The 15,550-nt window shown below is 43.0% G+C and overlaps 16 pseudogenes; 12 read left to right on the top strand and 4 right to left on the bottom strand.

Moving 5' to 3' along the window:
• The first annotated feature begins 670 nt into the window (after positions 1-670).
• Positions 671-789, top strand: LOC149590575 (5S ribosomal RNA; annotated as a pseudogene).
• A 123-nt stretch (positions 790-912) lies between these two features.
• LOC149590574 (5S ribosomal RNA) lies at positions 913-1,030 on the top strand (annotated as a pseudogene).
• Positions 1,031-1,167: 137 nt separating this feature from the next.
• LOC149590573 (5S ribosomal RNA) lies at positions 1,168-1,270 on the top strand (annotated as a pseudogene).
• A 645-nt stretch (positions 1,271-1,915) lies between these two features.
• On the top strand, positions 1,916-2,034 carry LOC149590572 (5S ribosomal RNA; annotated as a pseudogene).
• A 361-nt stretch (positions 2,035-2,395) lies between these two features.
• On the top strand, positions 2,396-2,498 carry LOC149590571 (5S ribosomal RNA; annotated as a pseudogene).
• A 136-nt stretch (positions 2,499-2,634) lies between these two features.
• LOC149590570 (5S ribosomal RNA) lies at positions 2,635-2,737 on the top strand (annotated as a pseudogene).
• Positions 2,738-2,860: 123 nt separating this feature from the next.
• Positions 2,861-2,978, top strand: LOC149590569 (5S ribosomal RNA; annotated as a pseudogene).
• Positions 2,979-3,115: 137 nt separating this feature from the next.
• Positions 3,116-3,234, top strand: LOC149590568 (5S ribosomal RNA; annotated as a pseudogene).
• Positions 3,235-3,369: 135 nt separating this feature from the next.
• On the top strand, positions 3,370-3,472 carry LOC149590567 (5S ribosomal RNA; annotated as a pseudogene).
• A 122-nt stretch (positions 3,473-3,594) lies between these two features.
• LOC149590566 (5S ribosomal RNA) lies at positions 3,595-3,713 on the top strand (annotated as a pseudogene).
• A 137-nt stretch (positions 3,714-3,850) lies between these two features.
• Positions 3,851-3,953, top strand: LOC149590565 (5S ribosomal RNA; annotated as a pseudogene).
• A 122-nt stretch (positions 3,954-4,075) lies between these two features.
• LOC149590564 (5S ribosomal RNA) lies at positions 4,076-4,194 on the top strand (annotated as a pseudogene).
• A 228-nt stretch (positions 4,195-4,422) lies between these two features.
• Positions 4,423-4,525, bottom strand: LOC149590563 (5S ribosomal RNA; annotated as a pseudogene).
• Positions 4,526-5,682: 1,157 nt separating this feature from the next.
• Positions 5,683-5,785, bottom strand: LOC149590562 (5S ribosomal RNA; annotated as a pseudogene).
• Positions 5,786-5,922: 137 nt separating this feature from the next.
• On the bottom strand, positions 5,923-6,040 carry LOC149590561 (5S ribosomal RNA; annotated as a pseudogene).
• A 123-nt stretch (positions 6,041-6,163) lies between these two features.
• LOC149590560 (5S ribosomal RNA) lies at positions 6,164-6,282 on the bottom strand (annotated as a pseudogene).
• Positions 6,283-15,550: the final 9,268 nt, after the last annotated feature.

Raw genomic sequence — 15,550 nt, 5'->3', positions numbered from 1 at the left:
TCGAACCACCAACCTTTCGGTTAACAGCCGAACGCGCTAACCATTGCGCCACGGAAGCCCAAACAATAAATGGTCGTCAGGTATTTTGGAAAAACTTTGGCTTTTTACGTTACATTTGAGAACACATAACACCGCTCCCGGGTGGGCTCGAACCACCAACCTATTAGATAACAGCCGAACGCTCTAAGCATTGAGCCACGGAAGCTCAAAAATTAAATGGTTGTCAGGTATTGTGGAAAAATTATGACTTTTCACGCTACATCAAAGACCCCACAACACCTCTCCCGGGTGGGCTCGAACCACCAGACTTTCGGTTAACAGCTGAACGCGCTAAAAAATGCGCCACGGAAGCCCAAAAATTAAATTTTCGTCAGGTATTGTGGAAAAACTCTGACTTTTTACGTTACATTTGAGACCCCACAACACCTCTCCCGGGTGGGCTCGAACCACCAACCTTTCGGTTAACAGCTGAACGCGCTAACCATTGCGCCACGGAAGCCCAAAAACTAAATGTTCGTCAGGTATTGTGGAAAAACTCTGACTTTTTACGTTACATTTTGTTTCCTCTTTTAAATTCCACCAGATATGAAAAAAGCAAACATATCTTCTTTTTGTTATTGTTTTATAAAGATGAAGGTTAATTAGATTCAAATTATTAACTAGCACTCTCGGCAACAACCATATCACGCTGCCTACACCGGTTCTCGTCCGATAACTGAAGTTAAGCAGCGTCGAGCGCAGTCAGTACTTGGGAGGGAGACCACTTAGGAACAATGCGTGCCGTTGGCTTTTTACTTTTTGTTTCCTCTTTTAAATTCCACCAGATATGAAAAAAGCATACATATCTTCTTTTTGTTATCTTTTTATAAAGTAGAAGTTTAATTAAATTGAAATTATTAACTAGCACTCTCAGCAACGGCCATATCACGCTGAATACACCGGTTCTCGTCCGATTACTGCAGTTAAGCAGCGTCGAGCGCAGTCAGTACTTGGGAGGGAGACCACTTAGGAACACTGCTTGCCGTTAGCTTTTTCACTTTTTTTTTGTCTTTTAAATTCCAATAGATATGAAAAAAGCAAACATATTTACTTTTTGTTATTGTTTTAAAAAGATGAAGGTTAATTTGTCTCACTTACTTTAAATTCGAATTATTGACTAGCACTCTCGGCAACGGTGATATCACGCTGAAAACACCGGTTCTCGTCCGATCACCGAAGTTAAGCTGCGTCGAGCGCAGTCAGTACTTGGGAACACTGAGTGCCGTTGGCTTTTCCCTTTTTAAATTTTTGTTAAAAGAAGAGAAAACTTATGGCAATTAAATACAAGTATTTTATTAGGTGTAGAATGCCTAATTAAAATACATTAAGATGAGAGCTTTCGGCTCGAGAGCCTTCATCAGTCATACTAAAATCTAAAACGCGTGACACATAACAAAGTAACCTCGGTTTTTAAAAAATCATATCACGCCCTTTTTTGAACAAGATGCCTGTCGTCTATGACTCCCCAATATTTTATTAGCAAAATATTGGGGAGTCATAGACGACAGGCATCTTGTTCAAAAGAGGGCGTGATATGATTTTTTAAAAACCGAGGTTACCTTGTTATGTGTCACGCGTTTTAGATTTTAGTATGACTGATGAAGGCTCTCGAGCCGAAAGCTCTCATCTTAATGTATTTTAATTAGGCATTCTACACCTAATAAAATACTTGTATTTAATTGCCATAAGTTTTCTCTTCTTTTAACAAAAATTTAATTATTAACTTACACTATGGCTTCGAAAAAGTTTAATATTTTTCCTTTTTGTTTCCTCTTTTAAATTCCACCAGATATGAAAAAAGCAAACATATCTTCTTTTTGTTATTGTTTTATAAAGATGAAGGTTAATTAGATTCAAATTATTAACTAGCACTCTCGGCAACAGCCATATCACGCTGACTACACCGGTTCTCGTCCGATAACCGAAGTTAAGCAGCGTCGAGCGCAGTTAGTACTTGGGAGGGAGTCCACTTAGGAACACTGCGTGAGGTTGGCTTTTTCCTTTTTGTTTCCTCTTTTAAATTCCACCAAATATGAAAAAAGCATACATATCTTCTTTTTGTTATTGTTTTAAAAAGATGAAGGTTAATTTGTCTCACTTAATTTAAATTCGAATTATTATCTAGCACTCTCGGCAACGGCCATATCACGCTGAAAACACCGGTTCTCCTCCGAACAACCAAGTTAAGCAGCGTCGAGCGCAGTCAGTACTTGGAAACACTGCGTGACGTGGGCTTTTTCACTTTTATTTCCTCTTTTAAATTCCACCAGATATAAAAAAGCAAACATATCTTCTTTTTGATATTGTTTTACAAAGATGAAGGTTAATTAATCTCAAATTATTAACTAGCAGTCTGGGCAACGGCCATATCACGCTGAAAACACCGGTTCTCGTCCGACCAACGAAGTTAAGCAGCGTCGAGCGCAGTCAGTACTTGGAAACACTGCGTGCCGTTGGCTTTTTCCTTTTTTTTTCTCATTTAAATTCCAACAGATATGAAAAAAGCAAACATATTTTCTTTTTGTTATTGTTTTAAAAAGATGAAGGTTAATTTGTCTCACTTACTTTAAATTCGAATTATTAACTAGCACTCTCGGCAACGGCCATATCACGCTGAAAAAACCGGTTCTCGTCCGATCACCGAAGTTAAGCAGCGTCGAGCGCAGTCAGTACTTGGGAACACTGCGTGCCGTTGGCTTTTTACTTTTTGTTTCCTCTTTTAAATTCCACCAGATATGAAAAAAGCAAACATATCTTCTTTTTGTTATCTTTTTATAAAGTAGAAGTTTAATTAAATTGAAATTATTAACTAGCACTCTCAGCAACGGCCATATCACGCTGAATACACCGGTTCTCGTCCGATCACCGCAGTTAAGCAGCGTCGAGCGCAGTCAGTACTTGGGAGGGAGACCACTTAGGAACACTGCGTACCGTTAGCTTTTTCACTTTTTTTTTCTCATTTAAATTCCAACAGATATGAAAAAAGCAAATATATTTTCTTTTTGTTGTTGTTCTAAAATGATGAAGGTTAATTTGTCTTACTTAATTTAAATTCGAATTATTAACTAGCACTCTCGGCAACGGCCATATCACGCTGAAAACACCGGTTCTCGTCCGTTCACTGAAGATAAGCAGCGTCGAGCGCAGTCAGTACTTGGGAGGGAGGCCACTTAGGAACACTGCATGCCGTTAGCTTTTTCACTTTTTTGTTGTCTTTTCAATTCCAATAGATATGAAAAAAGCAAACATTTTCTTTTTGTTATTGTTTTAAAAAGATGAAGGTTAATTTGTCTCACTTAATTTAAATTCGAATTATTAGCTAGCACTCTCGGCAACGGCCATATCACGCTGAAAACACCGGTTCTCGTCCGATCACCGAAGTTAAGCAGCGTCGAGCGTAGTCAGTACTTGGGAACACTGCGTGCCGTTGGCTTTTTTCTTTTTGTTTCCTCTTTTAAATTCCACCAGATATGAAAAAAGCAAACATATCTTCTTTTTGTTATTGTTTTATAAAGATGAAGGTTAATTAGATTCAAATTATTAACTAGCACTCTCGGCAACAGCCATATCACGCTGACTACACCGGTTCTCGTCCGATAACCGAAGTTAAGCAGCGTCGAGCGCAGTCAGTACTTGGGAGGGAGTCCACTTAGGAACACTGCGTGAGGTTGGCTTTTTCCTTTTTGTTTCCTCTTTTAAATTCCACCAGATATGAAAAAAGCAAAAATATCTTCATTTTATTATTGTTTTATAAAGATGAAGGTTAATTTGTCTCACTTACTTTAAATTCGAATTATTAACTAGCACTCTCGGCAACGGCCATATCACGCTGAAAACACCGGTTCTAGTCCGATCACCGAAGTTAAGCAGCGTCGAGCGTAGTCAGTACTTGGGAACACTGCGTGCCGTTGGCTTTTTCCTTTTTGTTTCCTCTTTTAAATTCCACCAGATATTAAAAAAGCAAACATATCTTCTTTTTGTTATTGTTTTATAAAGATGAAGGTTAATTAGATTCAAATTATTAACTAGCACTCTCGGCAACAGCCATATCACGCTGACTACACCGGTTCTCGTCCGATAACCGAAGTTAAGCAGCGTCGAGCGCAGTCAGTACTTGGGATGGAGTCCACTTAGGAACACTGCGTGAGGTTGGCTTTTTCCTTTTTGTTTCCTCTTTTAAATTCCACCAGATATGCTCGACGCTGCTTAACTTCGGTTATCGGACGAGAACCGGTGTAGTCAGCGTGATATGGCTGTTGCCGAGAGTGCAAGTTAATAATTTGAATCTAATTAACCTTCATCTTTATAAAACAATAACAAAAAGAAGATATGTTTGCTTTTTTCATATCTGGTGGAATTTAAAAGAGGAAACAAAAAGGAAAAAGCCAACGGCACGCAGTGTTCCCAAGTACTGACTGCGCTCGACGCAGCTTAACTTCGGTGATCGGACGAGAACCGGTGTTTTCAGCGTGATATCACCGTTGCCGAGAGTGCTAGTCAATAATTCGAATTTAAAGTAAGTGAGACAAATTAACCTTCATCTTTTTAAAACAATAACAAAAAGTAAATATGTTTGCTTTTTTCATATCTAAAGTTAAAAACTAATATATTTTAAAATTATTGATCCAATTTTATTGAGAAGAAGATTAAGTTACTTTAGGGATAACAGCATAATCCATTTAGGGAGTTCAAATCGAAGAATGGGATTATGACCTCGATGTTGAATTAAAATTTCTTTAGGGTGCAGGAGCTTTAAAAGATAGTCTGTTCGACTAGTAATATTTTACATGATTTGAGTTCAAACCGGTGTAAGCCAGGTTGGTTTCTATCTTTAGTTAATTATTCATGGATTAAATTAGTACGAAAGGATTTTTTAATCAAAATTATTTTAAAAAATTTTTATAGTAAAAAAGTACCTTATAAAAATAAAGGGTGGCTATGATAAAGCTAACAAAGTTTTACTCTTTTTTATTCTCCATTTTGTCAGATTGATTGAGTTAAATTTAGAATTTAATTAGGGGTGAAATTTATAAAGCCCAAATGGGATCCTTGAAAAATGTTATCTTTGATAGTATACATTTTATTGTAAATAAAACTTATTTAAAATAAACTTTAATGTTTTTTAAGTATAGCATGTTCACATGAAAATTAAACAAATTCCTTAGATAAAATATAAATTAACCCAAAAATTAAAAGCAGACATTCTGACATTTCTAAAAATTGTCCTGAGGCTCTCCTTATTATAAATAAACACATTGTCATATTTAATACTAATTAAAAAGTTTACGTTATGACATTAAAATATTATTTATGTCTTTTACACCCTTAATTTTTAAGGGTTTTAAAAAAAAAATTAAGGGTGTAAAAACTTCTTTTATTTTTAAACTATATTTGCTAATAAAATATTGGGGAGTCATAGACGACAGGCATCTTGTTCAAAAGAGGGCGTGATATGATTTTTTAAAAACCGAGGTTACTTTGTTATGTGTCACGCGTTTTAGATTTTAGTATGACTGATGAAGGCTCTCGAGCCGAAAGCTCTCATCTTAATGTATTTTAATTAGGCATTCTACACCTAATAAAATACTTGTATTTAATTGCCATAAGTTTTCTCTTCTTTTAACAAAAATTTAAAAAGGAAAAAGCCAACGGCACGCAGTGTTCCCAAGTACTGACTGCGCTCGACGCAGCTTAACTTCGGTGATCGGACGAGAACCGGTGTTTTCAGCGTGATATCACCGTTGCCGAGAGTGCTAGTCAATAATTCGAATTTAAAGTAAGTGAGACAAATTATCCTTCATCTTTTTAAAACAATAACAAAAAGTAAATATGTTTGCTTTTTTCATATCTATTGGAATTTAAAAGACAAAAAAAAAGTGAAAAAGCTAACGGCAAGCAGTGTTCCTAAGTGGTCTCCCTCCCAAGTACTGACTGCGCTCGACGCTGCTTAACTGCGGTAATCGGACGAGAACCGGTGTATTCAGCGTGATATGGCCGTTGCTGAGAGTGCTAGTTAATAATTTCAATTTAATTAAACTTCTACTTTATAAAAAGATAACAAAAAGAAGATATGTATGCTTTTTTCATATCTGGTGGAATTTAAAAGAGGAAACAAAAAGGAAAAAGCCAACGGCACGCATTGTTCCTAAGTGGTCTCCCTCCCAAGTACTGACTGCGCTCGACGCTGCTTAACTTCAGTTATCGGACGAGAACCGGTGTAGGCAGCGTGATATGGCTGTTGCCGAGAGTGCTAGTTAATAATTTGAATCTAATTAACCTTCATCTTTATAAAACAATAACAAAAAGAAGATATGTTTGCTTTTTTCATATCTGGTGGAATTTAAAAGAGGAAACAAAATGTAACGTAAAAAGTCAGAGTTTTTCCACAATACCTGACGAACATTTAGTTTTTGGGCTTCCGTGGCGCAATGGTTAGCGCGTTCAGCTGTTAACCGAAAGGTTGGTGGTTCGAGCCCACCCGGGAGAGGTGTTGTGGGGTCTCAAATGTAACGTAAAAAGTCAGAGTTTTTCAACAATACCTGACGAAAATTTAATTTTTGGGCTTCCGTGGCGCATTTTTTAGCGCGTTCAGCTGTTAACCGAAAGTCTGGTGGTTCGAGCCCACCCGGGAGAGGTGTTGTGGGGTCTCTGATGTAGCGTGAAAAGTCATAATTTTTCCACAATACCTGACAACCATTTAATTTTTGAGCTTCCGTGGCTCAATGCTTAGAGCGTTCGGCTGTTATCTAATAGGTTGGTGGTTCGAGCCCACCCGGGAGCGGTGTTATGTGTTCTCAAATGTAACGTAAAAAGCCAAAGTTTTTCCAAAATACCTGACGACCATTTATTGTTTGGGCTTCCATGGCGCAATGGTTAGCGCGTTCGGCTGTTAACCGAAAGGTTGGTGGTTCGAGCCCACCCGGGAGCGGTTATATGGGATCTCAAATGTAACGTAAAAAGTCAGAGTTTTTCCACAATAGCTAACGAACATTTAAATTTTGGGCTTCCGTCGCGCAATGGTTAGCGCGTTCAGCTGTTAACCGAAAGGTTGGTGGTTCGAGCCCACCCGGAAGCGGTGTTATGGGATCTCAAATGTAACGTAAAAAGTCAGACTTTTTCCACAATACCTGACAACCATTCAATTTCTGAGCTTCCGTGGCTCAATGGTTAACGCGTTCGGCTGTTAACCAATAGGTTGGTGGTTCGAGACCACCCGGGAGCGGTGTTATGGGATCTCAAATGTAACGTAAAAAGTCAGAGTTTTTCCACAATACCTGACAACCATTCAATTTCTGAGCTTCCGTGGCTCAATTGTTAGCGCGTTCGGCTGTTAACCAATAGGTTGGTAGTTCGAGCCCACCCGGGAGCGGTGTTGTGAAGTCTCAAATGTAACGTAAAAAGGCAAAGTTTTTCCACTATACCTGACGTACATTTATTTTTTGGGCTTCCGTGGCGCAATGGTTAGCGCGTTCGGCTGTTAAACGAAAGGTTGGTGGTTCGAGCCCACCCGGGAGCGGTGTTATGGGATCTCAAATGTAACGTAAAAAGTCAGAGTTTTTCCACAATACCTGACGAACATTTAGTTTTTGGGCTTCCGTGGCGCAATGGTTAGCGCGTTCAGCTGTTAACCGAAAGGCTGGTGGCTCGAGCCCACCCGGGAGAGGTGTTGTGGGGTCTCAGATGTAGCGTGAAAAGTCATAACTTTTCCACAATACCTGACAACCATTCAATTTCTGAGCTTCCGTGGCTCAATGGTTAGCGCGTTGGGCTGTTAACCAATAGGTTGGTGGTTCGAGCCCACCCGGAGCGGTGTTGTGAAGTCTCAAATGTAACGTAAAAAGGCAAAGTTTTTCCACAATACCTGACGAACATTTAATTTTTAGGCTTCCGTGGCGCAATGGTTAGCGCGTTCAGCTGTTAACCGAAAGGTTGGTGGTTCGAGCCCACCCGGGAGCGGTGTTATGGGATCTCAAATGTAACGTAAAAAGTCAGAGTTTTTCCACAATACCTGACAACCATTCAATTTCTGAGTTTCCGTGGCTCAATTGTTAGCGCGTTCGGCTGTTAACCAATAGGTTGGTAGTTCGAGCCCACCCGGGAGCGGTGTTGTGAAGTCTCAAATGTAACGTAAAAAGGCAAAGTTTTTCCACTATACCTGACGAACATTTATTTTTTGGGCTTCCGTGGCGCAATGGTTAGCGCGTTCGGCTGTTAAACGAAAGGTTGGTGGTTCGAGCCCACCCGGGAGCGGTGTTATGGGATCTCAAATGTAACGTAAAAAGTCAGAGTTTTTCCACAATACCTGACGAACATTTAGTTTTTGGGCTTCCGTGGCGCAATGTTTAGCGCGTTCAGCTGTTAACCGAAAGGCTGGTGGCTCGAGCCCACCCGGGAGAGGTGTTGTGGGGTCTCAGATGTAGCGTGAAAAGTCATAACTTTTCCACAATACCTGACAACCATTCAATTTCTGAGCTTCCGTGGCTCAATGGTTAGCGCGTTCGGCTGTTAACCAATAGGTTGGTGGTTCGAGCCCACCCGGAGCGGTGTTGTGAAGTCTCAAATGTAACGTAAAAAGGCAAAGTTTTTCCACAATACCTGACGAACATTTAATTTTTAGGCTTCCGTGGCGCAATGGTTAGCGCGTTCAGCTGTTAACCGAAAGGTTGGTGGTTCGAGCCCACCCGGGAGCGGTGTTATGAGATCTCAAATGTAACGTAAAAAGTCAGAGTTTTTCCACAATACCTGACAACCATTCAATTTCTGAGCTTCCGTGGCTCAATTGTTAGCGCGTTCGGCTGTTAACCAATAGGTTGGTAGTTCGAGCCCACCCGGGAGCGGTGTTGTGAAGTCTCAAATGTAACGTAAAAAGGCAAAGTTTTTCCACTATTCCTGACGAACATTTATTTTTTGGGCTTCCGTGGCGCAATGGTTAGCGCGTTCGGCTGTTAAACGAAAGGTTGGTGGTTCGAGCCCACCCGGGAGCGGTGTTATGGGATCTCAAATGTAACGTAAAAAGTCAGAGTTTTTCCACAATACCTGACGAACATTTAATTTTTGGGCTTCCGTGGCGCAATGGTTAGCGCGTTCAGCTGTTAACCGAAAGGCTGGTGGCTCGAGCCCACCCGGGAGAGGTGTTGTGGGGTCTCAGATGTAGCGTGAAAAGTCATAACTTTTCCACAATACCTGACAACCATTCAATTTCTGAGCTTCCGTGGCTCAATGGTTAGCGCGTTCGGCTGTTAACCAATAGGTTGGTGGTTCGAGCCCACCCGGAGCGGTGTTGTGAAGTCTCAAATGTAACGTAAAAAGGCAAAGTTTTTCCACAATACCTGACGAACATTTAATTTTTAGGCTTCCGTGGCGCAATGGTTAGCGCGTTCAGCTGTTAACCGAAAGGTTGGTGGTTCGAGCCCACCCGGGAGCGGTGTTATGGGATCTCAAATGTAACGTAAAAAGTCAGAGTTTTTCCACAATACCTGACAACCATTCAATTTCTGAGTTTCCGTGGCTCAATTGTTAGCGCGTTCGGCTGTTAACCAATAGGTTGGTAGTTCGAGCCCACCCGGGAGCGGTGTTGTGAAGTCTCAAATGTAACGTAAAAAGGCAAAGTTTTTCCACTATACCTGACGAACATTTATTTTTTGGGCTTCCGTGGCGCAATGGTTAGCGCGTTCGGCTGTTAAACGAAAGGTTGGTGGTTCGAGCCCACCCGGGAGCGGTGTTATGGGATCTCAAATGTAACGTAAAAAGTCAGAGTTTTTCCACAATACCTGACGAACATTTAGTTTTTGGGCTTCCGTGGCGCAATGGTTAGCGCGTTCAGCTGTTAACCGAAAGGCTGGTGGCTCGAGCCCACCCGGGAGAGGTGTTGTGGGGTCTCAGATGTAGCGTGAAAAGTCATAACTTTTCCACAATACCTGACAACCATTCAATTTCTGAGCTTCCGTGGCTCAATGGTTAGCGCGTTCGGCTGTTAACCAATAGGTTGGTGGTTCGAGCCCACCCGGAGCGGTGTTGTGAAGTCTCAAATGTAACGTAAAAAGGCAAAGTTTTTCCACAATACCTGACGAACATTTAATTTTTAGGCTTCCGTGGCGCAATGGTTAGCGCGTTCAGCTGTTAACCGAAAGGTTGGTGGTTCGAGCCCACCCGGGAGCGGTGTTATGGGATCTCAAATGTAACGTAAAAAGTCAGAGTTTTTCCACAATACCTGACAACCATTCAATTTCTGAGCTTCCGTGGCTCAATTGTTAGCGCGTTCGGCTGTTAACCAATAGGTTGGTAGTTCGAGCCCACCCGGGAGCGGTGTTGTGAAGTCTCAAATGTAACGTAAAAAGGCAAAGTTTTTCCACTATTCCTGACGAACATTTATTTTTTGGGCTTCCGTGGCGCAATGGTTAGCGCGTTCGGCTGTTAAACGAAAGGTTGGTGGTTCGAGCCCACCCGGGAGCGGTGTTATGGGATCTCAAATGTAACGTAAAAAGTCAGAGTTTTTCCACAATACCTGACGAACATTTAATTTTTGGGCTTCCGTGGCGCAATGGTTAGCGCGTTCAGCTGTTAACCGAAAGGCTGGTGGCTCGAGCCCACCCGGGAGAGGTGTTGTGGGGTCTCAGATGTAGCGTGAAAAGTCATAACTTTTCCACAATACCTGACAACCATTCAATTTCTGAGCTTCCGTGGCTCAATGGTTAGCGCGTTCGGCTGTTAACCAATAGGTTGGTGGTTCGAGCCCACCCGGAGCGGTGTTGTGAAGTCTCAAATGTAACGTAAAAAGGCAAAGTTTTTCCACAATACCTGACGAACATTTAATTTTTAGGCTTCCGTGGCGCAATGGTTAGCGCGTTCAGCTGTTAACCGAAAGGTTGGTGGTTCGAGCCCACCCGGGAGCGGTGTTATGGGATCTCAAATGTAACGTAAAAAGTCAGAGTTTTTCCACAATACCTGACAACCATTCAATTTCTGAGCTTCCGTGGCTCAATTGTTAGCGCGTTCGGCTGTTAACCAATAGGTTGGTAGTTCGAGCCCACCCGGGAGCGGTGTTGTGAAGTCTCAAATGTAACGTAAAAAGGCAAAGTTTTTCCACTATTCCTGACGAACATTTATTTTTTGGGCTTCCGTGGCGCAATGGTTAGCGCGTTCGGCTGTTAAACGAAAGGTTGGTGGTTCGAGCCCACCCGGGAGCGGTGTTATGGGATCTCAAATGTAACGTAAAAAGTCAGAGTTTTTCCACAATACCTGACGAACATTTAATTTTTGGGCTTCCGTGGCGCAATGGTTAGCGCGTTCAGCTGTTAACCGAAAGGCTGGTGGCTCGAGCCCACCCGGGAGAGGTGTTGTGGGGTCTCAGATGTAGCGTGAAAAGTCATAACTTTTCCACAATACCTGACAACCATTCAATTTCTGAGCTTCCGTGGCTCAATGGTTAGCGCGTTCGGCTGTTAACCAATAGGTTGGTGGTTCGAGCCCACCCGGAGCGGTGTTGTGAAGTCTCAAATGTAACGTAAAAAGGCAAAGTTTTTCCACAATACCTGACGAACATTTAGTTTTTGGGCTTCCGTGGCGCAATGGTTAGCGCGTTCAGCTGTTAACCGAAAGGTTGGTGGTTCGAGCCCACCCGGGAGAGGTGTTGTGGGGTCTCAAATGTAACGTAAAAAGTCAGAGTTTTTCAACAATACCTGACGAAAATTTAATTTTTGGGCTTCCGTGGCGCATTTTTTAGCGCGTTCAGCTGTTAACCGAAAGTCTGGTGGTTCGAGCCCACCCGGGAGAGGTGTTGTGGGGTCTCTGATGTAGCGTGAAAAGTCATAATTTTTCCACAATACCTGACAACCATTTAATTTTTGAGCTTCCGTGGCTCAATGCTTAGAGCGTTCGGCTGTTATCTAATAGGTTGGTGGTTCGAGCCCACCCGGGAGCGGTGTTATGTGTTCTCAAATGTAACGTAAAAAGCCAAAGTTTTTCCAAAATACCTGACGACCATTTATTGTTTGGGCTTCCATGGCGCAATGGTTAGCGCGTTCGGCTGTTAACCGAAAGGTTGGTGGTTCGAGCCCACCCGGGAGCGGTTATATGGGATCTCAAATGTAACGTAAAAAGTCAGAGTTTTTCCACAATAGCTAACGAACATTTAAATTTTGGGCTTCCGTCGCGCAATGGTTAGCGCGTTCAGCTGTTAACCGAAAGGTTGGTGGTTCGAGCCCACCCGGAAGCGGTGTTATGGGATCTCAAATGTAACGTAAAAAGTCAGACTTTTTCCACAATACCTGACAACCATTCAATTTCTGAGCTTCCGTGGCTCAATGGTTAACGCGTTCGGCTGTTAACCAATAGGTTGGTGGTTCGAGACCACCCGGGAGCGGTGTTATGGGATCTCAAATGTAACGTAAAAAGTCAGAGTTTTTCCACAATACCTGACGAACATTTAATTTTTGGGCTTCCGTGGCGCAATGGTTAGCGCGTTCAGCTGTTAACCGAAAGGCTGGTGGCTCGAGCCCACCCGGGAGAGGTGTTGTGGGGTCTCAGATGTAGCGTGAAAAGTCATAACTTTTCCACAATACCTGACAACCATTCAATTTCTGAGCTTCCGTGGCTCAATGGTTAGCGCGTTCGGCTGTTAACCAATAGGTTGGTGGTTCGAGCCCACCCGGAGCGGTGTTGTGAAGTCTCAAATGTAACGTAAAAAGGCAAAGTTTTTCCACAATACCTGACGAACATTTAATTTTTAGGCTTCCGTGGCGCAATGGTTAGCGCGTTCAGCTGTTAACCGAAAGGTTGGTGGTTCGAGCCCACCCGGGAGCGGTGTTATGGGATCTCAAATGTAACGTAAAAAGTCAGAGTTTTTCCACAATACCTGACAACCATTCAATTTCTGAGCTTCCGTGGCTCAATTGTTAGCGCGTTCGGCTGTTAACCAATAGGTTGGTAGTTCGAGCCCACCCGGGAGCGGTGTTGTGAAGTCTCAAATGTAACGTAAAAAGGCAAAGTTTTTCCACTATACCTGACGAACATTTATTTTTTGGGCTTCCGTGGCGCAATGGTTAGCGCGTTCGGCTGTTAAACGAAAGGTTGGTGGTTCGAGCCCACCCGGGAGCGGTGTTATGGGATCTCAAATGTAACGTAAAAAGTCAGAGTTTTTCCACAATACCTGACGAACATTTAGTTTTTGGGCTTCCGTGGCGCAATGGTTAGCGCGTTCAGCTGTTAACCGAAAGGCTGGTGGCTCGAGCCCACCCGGGAGAGGTGTTGTGGGGTCTCAGATGTAGCGTGAAAAGTCATAACTTTTCCACAATACCTGACAACCATTCAATTTCTGAGCTTCCGTGGCTCAATGGTTAGCGCGTTCGGCTGTTAACCAATAGGTTGGTGGTTCGAGCCCACCCGGAGCGGTGTTGTGAAGTCTCAAATGTAACGTAAAAAGGCAAAGTTTTTCCACAATACCTGACGAACATTTAATTTTTAGGCTTCCGTGGCGCAATGGTTAGCGCGTTCAGCTGTTAACCGAAAGGTTGGTGGTTCGAGCCCACCCGGGAGCGGTGTTATGGGATCTCAAATGTAACGTAAAAAGTCAGAGTTTTTCCACAATACCTGACAACCATTCAATTTCTGAGCTTCCGTGGCTCAATGGTTAACGCGTTCGGCTGTTAACCAATAGGTTGGTGGTTCGAGCCCACCCGGAGCGGTGTTGTGAAGTCTCAAATGTAACGTAAAAAGGCAAAGTTTTTCCACAATACCTGACGAACATTTAATTTTTAGGCTTCCGTGGCGCAATGGTTAGCGCGTTCAGCTGTTAACCGAAAGGTTGGTGGTTCGAGCCCACCCGGGAGCGGTGTTATGGGATCTCAAATGTAACGTAAAAAGTCAGAGTTTTTCCACAATACCTGACAACCATTCAATTTCTGAGCTTCCGTGGCTCAATTGTTAGCGCGTTCGGCTGTTAACCAATAGGTTGGTAGTTCGAGCCCACCCGGGAGCGGTGTTGTGAAGTCTCAAATGTAACGTGAAAAGTCATAACTTTTCCACAATACCTGACAACCATTCAATTTCTGAGCTTCCGTGGCTCAATGGTTAGCGCGTTCGGCTGTTAACCAATAGGTTGGTGGTTCGAGCCCACCCGGGAGCGGTGTTATGGGATCTCAAATGTAACGTAAAAAGTCAGAGTTTTTCCACAATACCTGACGAACATTTAGTTTTTGGGCTTCCGTGGCGCAATGGTTAGCGCGTTCAGCTGTTAACCGAAAGGCTGGTGGCTCGAGCCCACCCGGGAGAGGTGTTGTGGGGTCTCAGATGTAGCGTGAAAAGTCATAACTTTTCCACAATACCTGACAACCATTCAATTTCTGAGCTTCCGTGGCTCAATGGTTAGCGCGTTCGGCTGTTAACCAATAGGTTGGTGGTTCGAGCCCACCCGGAGCGGTGTTGTGAAGTCTCAAATGTAACGTAAAAAGGCAAAGTTTTTCCACAATACCTGACGAACATTTAATTTTTAGGCTTCCGTGGCGCAATGGTTAGCGCGTTCAGCTGTTAACCGAAAGGTTGGTGGTTCGAGCCCACCCGGGAGCGGTGTTATGGGATCTCAAATGTAACGTAAAAAGTCAGAGTTTTTCCACAATACCTGACAACCATTCAATTTCTGAGCTTCCGTGGCTCAATTGTTAGCGCGTTCGGCTGTTAACCAATAGGTTGGTAGTTCGAGCCCACCCGGGAGCGGTGTTGTGAAGTCTCAAATGTAACGTAAAAAGGCAAAGTTTTTCCACTATTCCTGACGAACATTTATTTTTTGGGCTTCCGTGGCGCAATGGTTAGCGCGTTCGGCTGTTAAACGAAAGGTTGGTGGTTCGAGCCCACCCGGGAGCGGTGTTATGGGATCTCAAATGTAACGTAAAAAGTCAGAGTTTTTCCACAATACCTGACGAACATTTAGTTTTTGGGCTTCCGTGGCGCAATGGTTAGCGCGTTCAGCTGTTAACCGAAAGGTTGGTGGTTCGAGCCCACCCGGGAGAGGTGTTGTGGGGTCTCAAATGTAACGTAAAAAGTCAGAGTTTTTCCACAATACCTGACGAACATTTAATTTTTGGGCTTCCGTGGCGCATTTTTTAGCGCGTTCAGCTGTTAACCGATAGTCTGGTGGTTCGAGCCCACCCGGGAGAGGTGTTGTGGGGTCTCTGATGTAGCGTGAAAAGTCATAATTTTTCCACAATACCTGACAACCATTTAATTTCAGAGCTTCCGTGGCTCAATGCTTAGAGCGTTCGGCTGTTATCTAATAGGTTGGTGGTTCGAGCCCACCCGGGAGCGGTGTTATGGGTTCTCAAATGTAACGTAAAAAGCCAAAGTTTTTCCAAAATACCTGACGACCATTTATTGTTTGGGCTTCCGTGGCGCAATGGTTAGCGCGTTCGGCTGTTAACCGAAAGGTTGGTGGTTCGAGCCCACCCGGGAGCGGTGTTATGGGATCTCAAATGTAACGTAAAAAGTCAGAGTTTTTCCACAATAGCTAACGAACATTTAA

This window comes from Phalangium opilio, unplaced genomic scaffold (genome assembly GCF_054372755.1).
Source record: "Phalangium opilio isolate 3A_F unplaced genomic scaffold, DU_Popi_V2 ptg000505l_1, whole genome shotgun sequence".
In the NCBI taxonomy this organism is placed as follows: domain Eukaryota; kingdom Metazoa; phylum Arthropoda; class Arachnida; order Opiliones; family Phalangiidae; genus Phalangium; species Phalangium opilio.
This window is presented reverse-complemented; position numbering and strand designations above follow the sequence as displayed.